The 14,822-nt window shown below is 41.8% G+C and overlaps 1 long non-coding RNA gene across 2 annotated transcripts in view; it reads right to left on the reverse strand.

Annotated features, from left to right (window-relative positions):
• LOC147361763 (uncharacterized) overlaps window positions 1–14,429 on the reverse strand; it is a 40,029-nt gene extending 25,600 nt beyond the window's left edge. The window contains exon 1 of one of the 2 annotated variants that reach the window (XR_015138232.1): window positions 14,284–14,429. This is a non-coding gene — a long non-coding RNA (uncharacterized LOC147361763). Of the gene's footprint in view, window positions 1–13,949; window positions 14,073–14,283 lie in introns of those variants that run through there. The other variant, XR_015138233.1, reaches the window with a different exon arrangement.
• Between the last annotated feature and the right edge of the window lie 393 nt (window positions 14,430–14,822).

Consider the following 14,822-nt stretch of genomic DNA (forward strand, 5'->3'; position numbering starts at 1 on the left):
AAAGAAAAAATAAGACTTTTTTTAAATGTTTGTTTTATGTACTTTAAATTTATAAAATGAATTCTTACAGAAGTCTGAGGCTATATGGACTTTTTCAAGGAACATATTATCGCAAACTAATGATGTCTCCTAATACTAAATCCTGGTGAAGGCAATGGCACCCCACTCCAGTACTCTTGCCTGGAAAATCCCATGGATGGAGGAGCCTGGTAGGCTGCAGTCCATGGGGTTGCTAAGAGTCAGACACTACTGAGCAACTTCACTTTCACTTTTCACTTTCATGCACTGGAGAAGGAAATGGCAACCCACTCCAGTGTTCTTGCCTGGAGAATCCCAGGGACGGGGGAGCCTGGTGGGCTGCCCTTTATGGGGTTGCACAGAGTCGGACACAACTGAAGCGACTTAGCAGCAACAGCAGCAATACTAAATCCAGTTCCTGTCAATCTGTCCTTAAAAATATTTTAGGTTCAGATTTTCAGTTCCTGTCTATGCTAAGAAAAAGCACAATGACTAAACTTCTTAAGGAAGAATGGAAGATGGAGCTGCAATAAACAGTGTCATAGAAACATGTTAAAGAAAGAAAAATATGTATGTTTTTCTTTTAATCTATATTGTATTCTATTAACTCTCATACCATATAACATCTGCTGAAACAAAAAGCTCCCAAGTCGTGACTTAATCATGGAAAATTCTGGTGTTAGTGTTGTCTCTCTGAAATGATGACATTGGGCTCTGAAATATGAAAATGAAAGTGTTAGTCGCTCAGCCATGTCCAACTCTTTGCAACCCCATAGAATGTAGCCTACCAGGTTTCTCTGTCCATGGGATTTTCCAGGCAGGAGTACTGGAGTAGATTGCTGTTCCCTTCTGCAGGGGATCTTCCAGACCCAGAGATCGAACCCAGGTCTACTGAATTGCAGGCAGATTCTTTACCATCTGAGCTACCATGGCTACTGATATTGGGCTCAAAGAGTAAATAACTAGTCTTGGAAACTTATTTAAGGGAATGGTTTATACTAAGATTGTGACTAAAATACTAAGTTGGTGCCTTTATCCATCTCTTCAGTAGCCTAAATGAGGTCTTTCGGTAGTGTGACAATAACACCATTGTGAAGTGGCTATGAAAAAACCCAGTCTAAGGCATGACATAGAATCTTCAGACACACCAGAGGATTCATCCCTGAATAGCTTATTCCTATTAACCTGAATCAAAGAGTTGGCCCCAGTTAATTCAAAGGAGGTCCAGAAAAGCATCTACTTCTACTTCATTGACTATGCTAAAGCCTTTGACTATGTGGATCACAACAAATTGTGGTAAATTCCTAAAGAGATGGGAATACTAGACCACCTGACCTGCCTCCTGAGAAATATGTGTGCGGGACAAGAAACAATAGTTAGAACTGGACATGAAACAATAGACTGGTTCCAAATAGGGAAAGGAGTACGTTAAGGCTGTAAATTGTCACTCGGCTTATTTAATTTATATGCAGAGTACATCATGTGAAATGCTGGGCTAGATCAGAAGCTGGAATCAAGATTTCTGGGAGAAATAGCAACAACCTCAGATACGCAGATGAGACCACTCTAAAGGCAGAAAGTGAAGAGGAACGAAAGGGCTTTTGGATGAGGCTAAAAGAGGAGAATGAAAAAGCTGGCTTAAAACTCAACATTCAAAAAACTAAGGTCATGGCATCTGGTCCCATCACTTCATAGCAAATAGATGGGGGCAAATTGGAAAAAGTAACAGAACTTATTTTCTTGGATTCCAAAGTCACTGTGGACAGTGACTGTGGCTACAAAATTAAAAGACACTTGCTCCTTGAAAGAAAAGCTATGACAAGCCTAGACAGCATATTAAAAAGCAGAGACACCACTCTGTCAACAAAGATCTGTCTGGTCAAAGCCATGGTTTTTCCAGTAGGCATGTACGGATGTGAGAGTTGGACCATAAAGAAGGTTCAAATTCTGGTGCTGGAGGAGACTCTTAAGAGTTCCTTGGACAGCAAGGAGATCAAACCAGTCAACCCTAAAGGAAATCAACCCTGAATGTCTGGAAGGACTAATACTGATGCTGAAGCTCCAGTACTTTGGCCACCTGATGCGAAAAGCTGACTCATTTGAAAAAGGCCTGCTGCTGGGCAAGACTAGTGGCAGGAGAAGAGAGTGATGGAGGATGAAATGGTTGGATGGTATCACCAACTCAATGGACATGAGTTTGAGCAAACTCCAGGAGACAGTGAAGGACAGAGAAGCCTGGAGTGCTGCAGTTCATGTCAGACATGACTGAGTGAATGAACAATAACAACAATAACTCAAAGGATGAGACAGCAGTGATAAAGGATATTAATGGGGCACATCGATGGAACCAGAAAATATGTCTCTTCTTTGAGAACTGGCACTAATTAAAAGAATATAAGTTACACTTTATTTCTAGCCATAAGCGCTACAACATAGAAAACCATTTCAGGAACCTAAAAATACATTGTTTCTTCCATTGCTATTTTGAAAAATTGTCTTTCCTTATATGATAATATTCAGGAAGATTCAGAATATTTGAAACGAACAGAGACTTGTTAGCTTTTGTCTGTGCCATAAATCTGTTCTTTATTATGTTACATATTCTTTCTCTGTATTTCCTCATGTGCAATATAAAAGAGATTCTGAAAAGTTAGATTATTTTTCTACGGAGTCTATGTTTTTATGAAAATTCCAAAGCTAGAAAACATTGCTTACAAAATAATATGCAAGCAGACATGTCAATAGTAAGAGCTAGCTCAAAATGCCCCTGTCAGAGATCACTCAAGTTGTAAATAGATTACTCTGGCTTGGTTTTCTTTTCATTTCTTTGTTCTTCTAATCTATACAGATTCCGGAAACTCCCTGGAGGAAACGGCCCAGTCAGTGTGTATTTCCTGCAGCTTCTGTATCAAGCCGTACTAAAAAAGCAGATGTCAATAATGCCACCTCTTATTAAAGTGATAATCTCATTCAATAAGCATTCAGCATTTGTTTACTGAGCCCCTACTATAAGCTACTACTTCTAAGTTAGATGATGAACAGATAAGACAGTAATCCGGCAGCAAACCATCCAATGCCAGTGTTTTTGTCCAATTAAACATGGTTCAAATGTGAAAAGAAAGTTAAAGTGTTAGTCGTTCAGTCATATAACTGCAACTCCATGGACTGTAGCCCGCCAGGCTCCTTTGTACTTGGAATTCTCCAGGAAAGAATACTGGAGTGGGTTGCCATTCCCTTCTCCAGGTCATCTCCCTGACCCAGAGATCGAACCCAGGTCTCCTCCATTGCAGGCAGATCTTTTTTTCATCTGAGCCATCAGGAAAGCCCCTCCAAATGTGAAAACATGCATGTAAAATTTAAAGAATATTTCAGCTCTCAAAACTCCTCTTGGTGCAAGCATTGCACATTTTAGTGAGATTTGAGATGCCAGAGGACACGTTCAACTAAAAGATTTTCATTCAAGTGTTTTCTAAGAATCAGAAACCTGTTAAATGTGGCCTCATGTTCTAGGTCCTGTGATGAGTGAGCAACAACCCAGGGGTAGGAGTACTGAAAAAGCTGGGTCATTCTGCATAACAGAGGGCAAAGGAGTTTGAAGACCTCTGGGGAAATTTACAAGAAGGAAGAGGACACAGAGAAGCAGAGGCAAGAGTGAAGAAACAGCAGCAGAATCTTGGTAGGGGCGAGGCCAAGAAAGAAGTCCAGTTAATGTAAGTTATCTAGTACGATTTTTTTTTCACCCTAGTCATTAAGTTTCTTGGTGTGTTTGATAATCTTGATACAACTTCCTGGTCAACTCAAACTTCAATCTTGATTATTTTCTGATTGAATTGACTAATTATTCAATGTCATGCTGCTATGCTCTCATGCCATTTCAACAATCAGTTCAGTTCAGTCGCTCAGTTGTGTCCGACTCTTCGCAACCCCATGGACTGCAGCACACCAGGCTTCCCTGTCTATCACCAACTCCTGGAGTTGCTCAAACACATGTCCATCAAGTCGGTGATGCCATAATTTAGTGCATAGTATGATTAAATTAAAATTGGGGCTATGAATATGATGACATATCATGCCTGTGATTGTTATCTTACAAGGCAAAAGAGATTTTGCATATAGTTAATTAAGGCTGTTAGTTCTTGGTAAGGTGCTTATTTCCATGCATATATTAGAATGATATTGAACTGTTTCTAGTAGGTAACTGTGTGAACCATTTTTAACAAATAGATAACTGTATGGAATCTGATTCCTTTTTTTTTTTTTTTTCTTTTTTTACTGGCAAAGCAAAAGACTTTTTGGAAAGAGGTGCCTGGGCAGAGAGCAGCAGGGTAAGGCAGGCCAGGAGAAGTACTCTGCCACGTGGCTTGCAGTCTCAGGTTTTATGGTAACAGAGTTAGTTTCTGGGTTGTCCCTGGCCATTCGTCTTGACTGACCCATACTGAGTCTCACTCAGGGTCCTTCTTAGTGGTGCATACATCTCTCAGCCAAGACAGATTCCAGCATGCTGAGTCCATTTTTGACGTTTGATGGAACCATCTCTCAAGTCCTACCATGCTCTATGTTACATAGTAAGGTTTGTATGTTACTCAATTGTGTCTGACTCTTCTCCACCCCATAGATTGTAGCCTGCCAGGCTCCTCTGTCCATGGGATTCTTCAGGCAAGAATACTGGAGTGGGTTGCCATTTCCTCCTCCAGGGAATCTTTCCAACCCAGGATGCAACCCAGGTCTCCTGCATTGCAGGCAGATTCTTTATTGTCAAAGCCACCTGGGGGCTCTATGTTACATAATCTAGGACACCTATTCCTACTCAATCCTCCCACCATGTTCCTCCACTCCATGTCTTCAGTAAACACTATCCAAAAAATACACTAACAAAAATTCTTGATGTTTATTGGATTTCTTGACAAAGCTATTGACTGTACGGTGATCCAAACCTGGGTTGATGCAGCCTGAAACAGAATCAGGGTGTGGTTGAGGGGGGTGGCTAACATTGGGTTGGTTAGATACGTAAAACCTAAAAGCAGGGTAGACTCAGGGTTTCTAGGGCCTAAAGTGATAAAAATTGGAGGAATTATCTTTTAAGGAAAACAATTCCACAAAAATACAAAGTTGAAAACAGGGGCTAAGAAGGAGCCCAGATAAGTGAAGGGTACTGAAACTAAAGTTTCATTTGCTTCAAAGCAAATCCACCTCTGCCTATAAATCAGTGAAATCATGGGGACTTCTAAAAGAAATATAACTATTTTGCAAGACTATTCTTTACATAAGACAAGAACCTCAGAACTCTGGATAGAATGGAGAAAAGATGGGAAATGTATAAAAATAAATTTGTTTGTAATGTCAATGTTTATCATTTATCATCTAAATCATTTCCTATGTCCCTATCATTGACACATTCTTTTAGTTAAATGTATGTCAGATATAGAAGCCATCTCATTATGCTGCTATAATCAGACGGGAGCAGTTTATGTCATTACACTTAAATGCACGGTAATTCCCAGTCTCAAGGTAAGTATATATAGAATGTTGATTGCACTGCTTTCCAGTTCCTCTTATTAAGAGTTGCAGATAATCTGCATGAATTATAGAGTGCGTTATTATTATAATTATGGTGCAAAATAAATAGAAAGTAGATTGGATTCATTTCTCTTTAAATTCTTCTAACAATGAGGGATGTCCATCTAAGAAAGAAGAAAGAGACATCACAGCAGTCTTTGACCACCCAGCTTTCCTAATCAATGCCTTTCCTTCAGCCCAGCGCCTTTCCTTTCAGAACGTTCAACTGAGAATCTACACATAAACATCAGAAGAACATAAAAAGCATGGCAAAGAATCAGATTTTTAATCTGAACATTGTCTTTGTACCTGCAATCGTGTTGACATCATGTTAGGTGATATGGCTTAAGGGTACGTGCTTAGTTGCTTCAGTCACATCCGACTCTTTACAACCCTATAGACTGTAGCCCACCAGGCTCCTCTGTCCATGGGATTCTTCAGGCAAGAATATTGTAGTGGATTGCCATGCCCTCCTCTAGGGGATCTTCTTGACCCAGGAATTGAACCCATATCTCCTGTGAGATCAAGATTGCCGGGAGAAATACCAATAACCTCAGATACGCAGATGACACCACCCTTATGGCAGAAAGTGAAGAGGAACTAAAAAGCTTCTTGATGAAAGTGAAAGTGGAGAGTGAAAAAGTTGGCTTAAAGCTCAACATTCAGAAAAGGAAGATCATGGCATCCAGTCCCGTCACTTCATGGGAAATAGATGGGGAAACAGTGGAAACAGTGTCAGACTTTATTTTTCTGTGCTCCAAAATCACTACAGATGGTGACTACAGCCATGAAATTAAAAGACGCTTACTCCTTGGAAGGAAAGTTATGACCAACCTAGATAGCATATTCAAAAGCAGAGACATTACTTTGCCAACAAAGGTCCATCTAGTCAAGGCTATGGTTTTTCCTGTGGTCATGTATGGATGTGAGAGTTGGACTGTGAAGAAAACTGAGAGCCAAAAAATTGATGCTTTTGAAGTGTGGTGTTGGAGAAGACTCTTGAGAGTCCCTTGGACTGCAAGGACCAACCAGTCCATTCTGAAGGAGATCAGCCCCGGGATTTCTTTGGAGGGAATGATGCTGAAGCTGAAACTCCAGTACTTTGGCCACCTCATGTGAAGAGTTGACTCATTGGAAAAGACTCTGATGCTGGGAGGGATTGGGGGCAGGAGGAAAAGGGGAGGACAGAGGATGAGATGGCTGGATGGCATCACTGACTCGATGGACGTGAGTCTGAATGAACTCTGGGAGTTGGTGATGGACAGGGAGGCCTGGCGTGCTGCGATTCATGGGATCGCAAAGAGTTGGACATGACTGAGTGACTGAACTGAACTGAGCATGCTGGGCTAGCCTCCCTTCCCACGTGTCCTGTCAACAACCTCTGCTTTCCGTTTGAAAAACCAAACCCCTTCCCATTCTTTTGGTCCCATGGACACTGGAAAAAGGGCATGTGATCCAGGCCAGACTAATTGGATTGTCTTTCCTGGGAGGCTCCATCTATCTACAACATCAGGAAAAACAGATGGAAGCCATTAGGGCTGAGTTTTTCCAAGGGCACTGTGAGATGGTCAGTGGATTCCTGACAAACCCCTGGACTTGTTCCAGCTCCTGTCCTTCCATAGGCCTGGGGATTCAACAGTTCCTTGGAATGTGTAAGAGCTCCAGAATCCTTCCTACAAAGTCCTTATATGCTTAAGTGAGAAAGAATCAGCATCAATTGCTTGCAATCTGTGTGCCCTGATGTGGGAAGTGTTAGTCACTCAACTGTGTCTGACTCTTAGCGACCCCATAGACTATAGTCCACCAGGCTCTTCTGTTCATGGAATTCTCCAGGCAATAATACTGAGTGGGTTGCCATTCTTCTCCAGGGCATCTTCTAAACCCAGGGATCAAACCTGGGTCTCTGGCGTCTGATCCACCAGAGAACATGGGAAGACAGGTGCTGACCCCGCTGTGGAAGGTAAGTTAGCATTAAATTAACAGGGCTTCACTATCTGAGTTCCCAGTTATGCTCAATTCTCCCTTTTATCTTGGATCTACTTTTGAGAGAAATCTAAAAGCAGACTTAAAAATTCTCTTCCTTTCCCCCCTCAAAAAATTTTTCATGAAAAGTTTAAAAATATTTAGTTCCTTTCATACTTCATCAAAGCTGCCATACTGTGTCTAAAAATACATGCAAAATGCAATATGAGAATAATAGTGTCTTATATGGAAATCCCCAAAAGAAAATTTTTTTTTCAAATGCTTATAAAAGCCAGATGAATTTTGGAGTTAAAAAAAAAATTGTCTCTTGTGGTTTGAGACCTTACTGAGATTTTTTTTTTTTTAAACCCTCTTTAAGATCTAATTTGCAAGTTTGTAGTCACTCCTAGGGGACTTTTAGTTTTAGAATAATTTCAAAAATGATTAGCTAATTTTTTAATTATTTAAAATACTTATGGCAGGTTTATACTTGTATGTATGTTTGTATAACATGAAAGAAATTACTTTTGACAAATTGAAATTAGAAAGCCAGTTACCTCTAATAGCAGCTTAATTGCTTTATCTATTTCAACAACAAAAATAAGCTGATACAGAGAATTTTCCAAGCACAGCATTTTCCTAATGATTTCACTACCAGCCTAGTGAATCATACGCCTCACAAATATAGACAAAGAGAGTGAGCCCTCAGTGGAATTACTCAGGAGAGATCCCCCCTTACCTCTCTTTCTGTATCAGATCATGCTGGAGATAGGCCTTTCCTCTCCCCAGATTAAGACAGGACTTAAATTCAACAACTGCCTAGCTATCTGCTCTAAATTCTTCAGTTTCTGTTTTTCAGAGTTGAGCCAAATGCATTTCTAGCCTTGTGTATGAAAATGTTTTTAAAACAACAAAGGAAATCTATGTCCAATGTAGTATTAAATATTCATAAATTGCTATTAATTACAAAATAACCTTTGACTTTTTCTGCCTGTACTTCTGAATCACTTAAATTAGGACACACTTTCTCTAGAAGCAATGCATCTGATCTTTCAGAGACTAATTACTAACCATAGTTCAAGTCAGGGTAAGAGAATGGAAAGCTAGGGTTTCAGCACCACCTATAAACACCTAGATAACATTTGCTGATACTGAGATTATGGAGATAGTGTGTGCTATAATGTCAAAGAGCAAAGAAACTGATAAAAGTCTTGGTGACACCCATATTTTGGGTCTTCTTTAGAAATCAAAATTGAAGTAGAATATTACTTGTTTTGTTTTGTTTTTTTCTTTTTAATAGCAATGTGAGTTACAGGGTAGGGAGTTGTTCAGTCACTAAGTTGTGTTCTACTCTTTGCGACCCCATGGACTGCAGCACACCAGGCTTCCCTGTCCCTCATCATCTCCTGGAGTTCACCCCAGTTCATTTCCATTGAGTCAGTGATGCCATCCAGCCATCTCATTCTCTGCCACCCCCTTCTCCTCCTGCCTTCAATCTTTCTCAGCATCAGGGTCTTTTCCAATGAGTCAGTTTCTTCACATCCGATGGCCAAAGTATTGAAGTTCCAGCTTTAGCATCAGTCCTTCCAATGAGCATTCAGGATTGATTTCCCTTAGGATTGACTGGTTTGATCTCCTTGCCATTCAAGGGACTCTCAAGAGTCTTCTCCAACACCACAGTTTAAAAGCATCAGTTCTTCGGCGTTCAGCCTTCTTTATGGTCCAACTCTCACATTCATACATGACTACTGGAAAAACCACAGCTTTGACTATACAGACCTTTGTCCGCAGAGTGATGTCTTTGATTTTTAATACACTAAGTTTGTCATAGTCTTCTTTTCAAGAAGGAAGTAGGAATAGGGAGATAGCTTTAGAAAACATGGTTTTTGTTGCTCACATAACAGAGACGGTACACGTGGCCATGTTTCCACATGTCCCAGCTCTGAGAAAGAATCTCAAGTTGTTTCTCTTTGGTCACACCAACTAAAGGCAGGAGGGTTTTCCTGTCCCATGTCCCATATCCCCCGTTTGTCAAGCACCTAAATTTCTGGTTTTGGATGTATTCTTTAGATGGGATTGGGAGTGACATTAGAACCACTAAGTTTTCTGGGTCACTACGAGGGGGAGATCCATTCTGAGGGTTTCAGATGGAGCTGAACAGGCATCAGTTTTTCCCATCACATCAGCTCTCAGCAAATACTCACTAGATAGATATACAGTTGCTGTAGCTCCTCTGCATCAGGTGTGATGCGGGCCACATGAACGGGAATGCACGGGTGCTGATGCACTGCCATGCCCTCAATAGCGTGCATGTGGCCGGAGCTGGCAGTCTCAAGGCTCCTCTGCTCTTTGTTGTGGGGTCCTTCCAAATCTTTCCCTTTCATCACATGGCCCATGCATGACATGTCACAGTCACACATAATCCTTCTCACATGTCACAGTCCATGCATAATCCTCTTGCACCACCACTGACCACACTACTCCCATCTCCTGAGGGCTCTGCATCCATTTCCTTCCCTCGCAATTGTGTACATGTGTGTCATCTTGCTTCATTTATCTCCTTGGCTAGCTTGACTAGCTTTGCATTCCTAGAAGTGACATTTGCTGGCATCTGAGTGTACTGCACACAACCTGCTCTTCCCAGAAAGCGGGATAAAGTTAACAACTGGAATCTGTTTCTTCAGAACAAGAGGCTACCCAACATGTTTATTGGATGCAAATCTATTGAAGTGCTCACATCTTTCTACTGGAGAATAACCATTTGTTTCTCTAGAGACTCTCCTTTCTTCCAACATCACTGACCACACCCACCCCACCACACCCAGATTGCCCAACCTCAGACACAGGTATGGCTTCCCTTGAGAGCAGACAGGCTTCAGGTAGTACTTGCTCAAGGAGAGTGAGCAGCTGCTTTTGTTTAAAGGCAGAGAAAAGTATGGGGGGAAACACCAACACAGTCTCCTGCCATTCGTTTCTCCTCCCCAAAGTCATTGAGTCTCTGAGGTGTGGTCACCTACTCTGTGTAGATTTTATCTTCACTTTCTGGATCCTTTCTCATGCTCCCTCCCACTCCCTCCCTCGGGTTTCCCGAGTCTGCTTTAGTATCCCAATTCCTAGCTTGAAAATTTCTTCCTTTCCTGATAATGGGGTAAGTTCTCTTCTTTCAAAGACCCTCCTAATATGTCCCAGGCCTCCATACTTTTCATCTAAGATTGGACAGCATTTTCTCTTCAGGAAGAAGAGAAAACTACTCTTCAGTAGTTTCAGCTCCTGTATGTCTGTAATTGAGGTCTTTTCATGTCCATTCTTTACTGTGATACACTTTCAGTCATGGGCTTATGAAAGTTTCTGTTCCAAAATCAGAGGGGACTTCAGAAAACATATTTCTTTGCTGCACACCATTTTTCCCATTGGCTCGCAACTCTGATTTCAAGCTGACTTGTTCCAATGCTCATCTAAGATTATGTTATTTGTTTGTGGAGCAGAAGTGCCTTATACAAGAGTTCTTCATCATTCCAGACAAGTGTCCATGTACAAGGGATATGAATTTCAACAATCACCGAAGGCGATTTGTATAGTGATAGACTTTTCCTTATACTGTCATAACTAAACACATCTCATACACTCCTTCTTTTTCCTGCTGAAACTAAAAACATAATTATTTCAAGTATGGATATAAAGAATGGTAAAAGAGTCAAGTGGGAGGGGACATGGGCAAACATTTCCATGACTGATTCATGTTGATGTTTGGTAGAAACCAATGCAATGCTCAAAAGCAATTATCCTCCAATTAAAAATGAATAAATTTTAAAAAGAAAATGTTACATCTAAGTTGTGGCTGAAGCTCCACAATAATGGATGCCAGTCATTCCCACACTTGATTTCCTACAGTGGAGGTAGTTAAAACAAAAATAAAAACAAAAACGGTTACACAATCATTGGCCCCTAACCCACCAGTGAGTGTAAAGGGAGGAGTGTGGAATCTTTCTTGTGACCTCTAACCAAATAAGAAAAGATTCAAAGGGACCAGTTCACAAAGTTTCCCAGGCACAGATGGAATGAGAAAAGTTCAAATAAATTGTGTTCTTCTCTCACAATTAGGGTAGGCCCCATAGGTTATCCAGGTGGTGCTAGTGGTAAAGAACCCACCTGCCAATGCAGGAGACGTAAGAGATGTAGGTTCAATCCCTGGGTCAGGAAGACCCCCTGGAGGAGGGCATGGCCACCCACTTCAATATTCTTGCCTGGAGAATCCCTGTGGACAGAGGAGCTTGGCAGGCTACAGTCCCTAGGGTTACATAGAGTTGGACATGACTGAAGTGACTTAGCACTCATGCACCATAGGTTATCTGCTGCTGCTGCTGCTAAGTCACTTCAGTCGTGTCCGACTCTGTGCGACCCCGGGGACTGCAGCCTACCAGGCTCCTCCATCCATGGGATTTTCCAGGCAAGAGTACTGGAGTGGGGTGCCACTGCCTTCTCCGATAGGTTATCTAACTTTCCTCAAAAAATATCCTCCAGTTATGTCAGTACTGCCTAAAACAGACTTGTCTTAGTAATTGAGGTGTGTTTTATCTAATAACCAAAAACTTAATCTTCATTCAGAGTTAAAACTTCTACCTTCCATAGCTCTAACCCAGGATAGGTGGGAAACCAGTAGTGGAAAAGGAAAGGTAGATTCTTCCTTCTTTATTCCATCAGCATCTCCAGAAACCTGTCCTACTTAATGGCCACAGTTTCTGATCCCTCAGGGCTTAGAGCATGGAAAGGAAGAAAAGACAAGGAAAGAAAAAATTTTGCCCAGTTGGCACCAATCTGAAATTTGTTTCCACAGAGATTGGCTGGTGTTTAAAATGGATTCTTTCTCTCATGGGTGTCTCTTCATAGATTCTTGGGCAGGATGCACTAGGCCAGTCCCAGGTCTGTTTGCTGTCAGATTCATTCTTATCCCGCCTGTCCTGTATTTCAGCAAGCTGGTTTCTTTGGGTTTGGCCAATTAGGGCACTAAATGGGGACCAGAAAGGGGCTGGAGGGAGAAGCCAGGATAATTCTCCTCATGTCACTTGACCTCCAATGTCCTCTTCAGAAATAAATGGCTGTGCTTCCTCAGAGAGTCCATCCTAGCAAAGAGCCCCACTCTGATTCCACCTTCTTTCTGCTGGTCCCAGCCCATGGACTGCAATAGCACCATTCCTAACTGTTCTCCACCCTAAGGATGTAGTGGTTTCCTGCTCTTTCCAATTTCTGGCTCACCTCTCCAGCCCCTGTCTGGTTCTCAGCTCCTCTGTCACCTGCATAGACAACTCCCCACATTAAGTTTCATTCACTGGAAATACAAGAAGGTATTTTTTATCTGTTTTCCTAGTTAGACCCTGATGATGCTCTTCAACACACACACACACAAACACACACACACACACACTGTCTCCCCCAGTACTGGGACCTCATCTTCAATTCCCAGACATGGACATGTACTCTGGGTAGGCACTTGCAGTTCCTGCCTCCTTCTGATCCTTGAAGATACTTTAGTATCTTTCAGTTGAGACCTCCTTGCCCTCCTTTCCTTTCTTTCCTTGGCCAATGGCCATCTTTGATGGGATTTAAGACAGACCAAGCAAATCTGATTTTTAAGAAAACAAACTGTAGGAACTGTCAGAGAAAGCCCAATTACTTCCTGTTTTAGCCTGGGTTCCCCTAAAAGCAGACTCTGAGACACAGGTGACTGTATAAGCAATTAATATGGGAATATGATCTCAAGGAACAGAGTAAGGGATGAGGGAATGAAACACAGATGCTCTATTAGTTTTCTGTTACTGCTGTGTCTTAAAACAATGAAATTTATTATCTCACAGTCCTGAAGTCAGATGTCTGAAGTGGGTCTTACAGGCTAAAAGCAAGGTGCTGACAGTGCTGGTTTATTTTGGAGCTTCTGAAAGCAGAATCCATTCCCTTGGGTTTTTTATTTTGTTTTATTTTTTTCAGATTCTACTTAGATGCTGCCAGTATTCCTTAGCTCCACAACCCCTTTTCCACAAAACTCCAGCCTCTTGTATCCATCATCATACCTTCTATTATCTCTAATTCTACTGCCTCCTTCTTTTTTATTTTTTATTTTTACTTTTGGCTGCACCATGCAGCATGCAGGATCTTAGCTCCCCGACCAGAGACTGAATCCATGCCCCTGCAGTGGAAGCACACTTAACACTGGACCACCAGGGAAGTCCCCTACTGCCTCCTTCTTACAAAGTCTCTTTTGATTACATTTGGTCCCTCCAGATAACTCGAGATAACCTACTCACCTCAAAATCCTCAATGCATTCATATCTGAAAATTCCCTTACGCCATAAGATAACATATTTACAGGTTCCAGGGAAAGAACATGATTATCTTTGGGGTATCATTTTTCAACCTACCGCAGATGCACTGGCCACTCCTATGTCAATTCATTCTGGTAGAACCTTCTAAGTAGTCATGAAATCCATCTCAAGCCACCCAGCTAGGAGAAGAAAGGAAGACAAAGTTCTCTGGCAGCTGCTGCTGCTGCTGCTACTGCTGTCGCTTCAGTCGTGTCCGACTCTGTGCAACCCCATAGATGGCAGCCCACCAGGCTCTGCCCTCTCTGGGATTTTCCAGGCAAGAACACTGGAGTGGGTTGCCATTTCCTTCTCCAATGCATGAAAGTGAAAAGTGAGAGCAAAATCAGTTAGTCATGTCCGACTCTTAGCGACCCCATGGACTGCAGCTTACCAGGTTCCTCTGTCCATTGGATTTTCCAGGCAAGAGTACTGGAGTGGGGTGCCATTGCCTTCTCTGGAGGCACCCATCCCTTATTGATCAAGGTTGTGCCCTGGGTGAAAACTTCCCGATAAGTCCAGAAGCTACTGCATTAGTGTGAAGTGGGGTCCTACAATATTCACCACAGCTTCAGAAAAACCACAGCACAGGAAGCAAGAGGTTCAAGGTAAGATATAGTCAATTTTCACTTCCCAAAATAGACTGAAGCCTGAATGGCTAAAGTAAGAGGTGAAACTAAAGAATGTGAAAAGATTAATAATAGGCATCCAATTCACTTCCTTGCTCTCATCTGAAGACACTGGCAATTTTAGCCAGTTTGCTTCCCTTTCTTGGGCATCAGGCCACTCTTTCTTCCTTAGAACCCTTCTCACAAGGCTTTAGGTAAAAAGGAAGCATCCCATGGCCACATCTCGTGGGGGAGAAAAGCAGTCAAGAGTACAAACTCTTCAAAAGCCTAAAATGAAAGAATCAAAATATATCTCTAGTGACTA

This window comes from Bos grunniens, chromosome 12 (genome assembly GCF_055505025.1).
Source record: "Bos grunniens cultivar Pamir isolate PY7600 chromosome 12, Bosgru_T2T1.0, whole genome shotgun sequence".
NCBI classification, from domain to species: domain Eukaryota; kingdom Metazoa; phylum Chordata; class Mammalia; order Artiodactyla; family Bovidae; genus Bos; species Bos grunniens.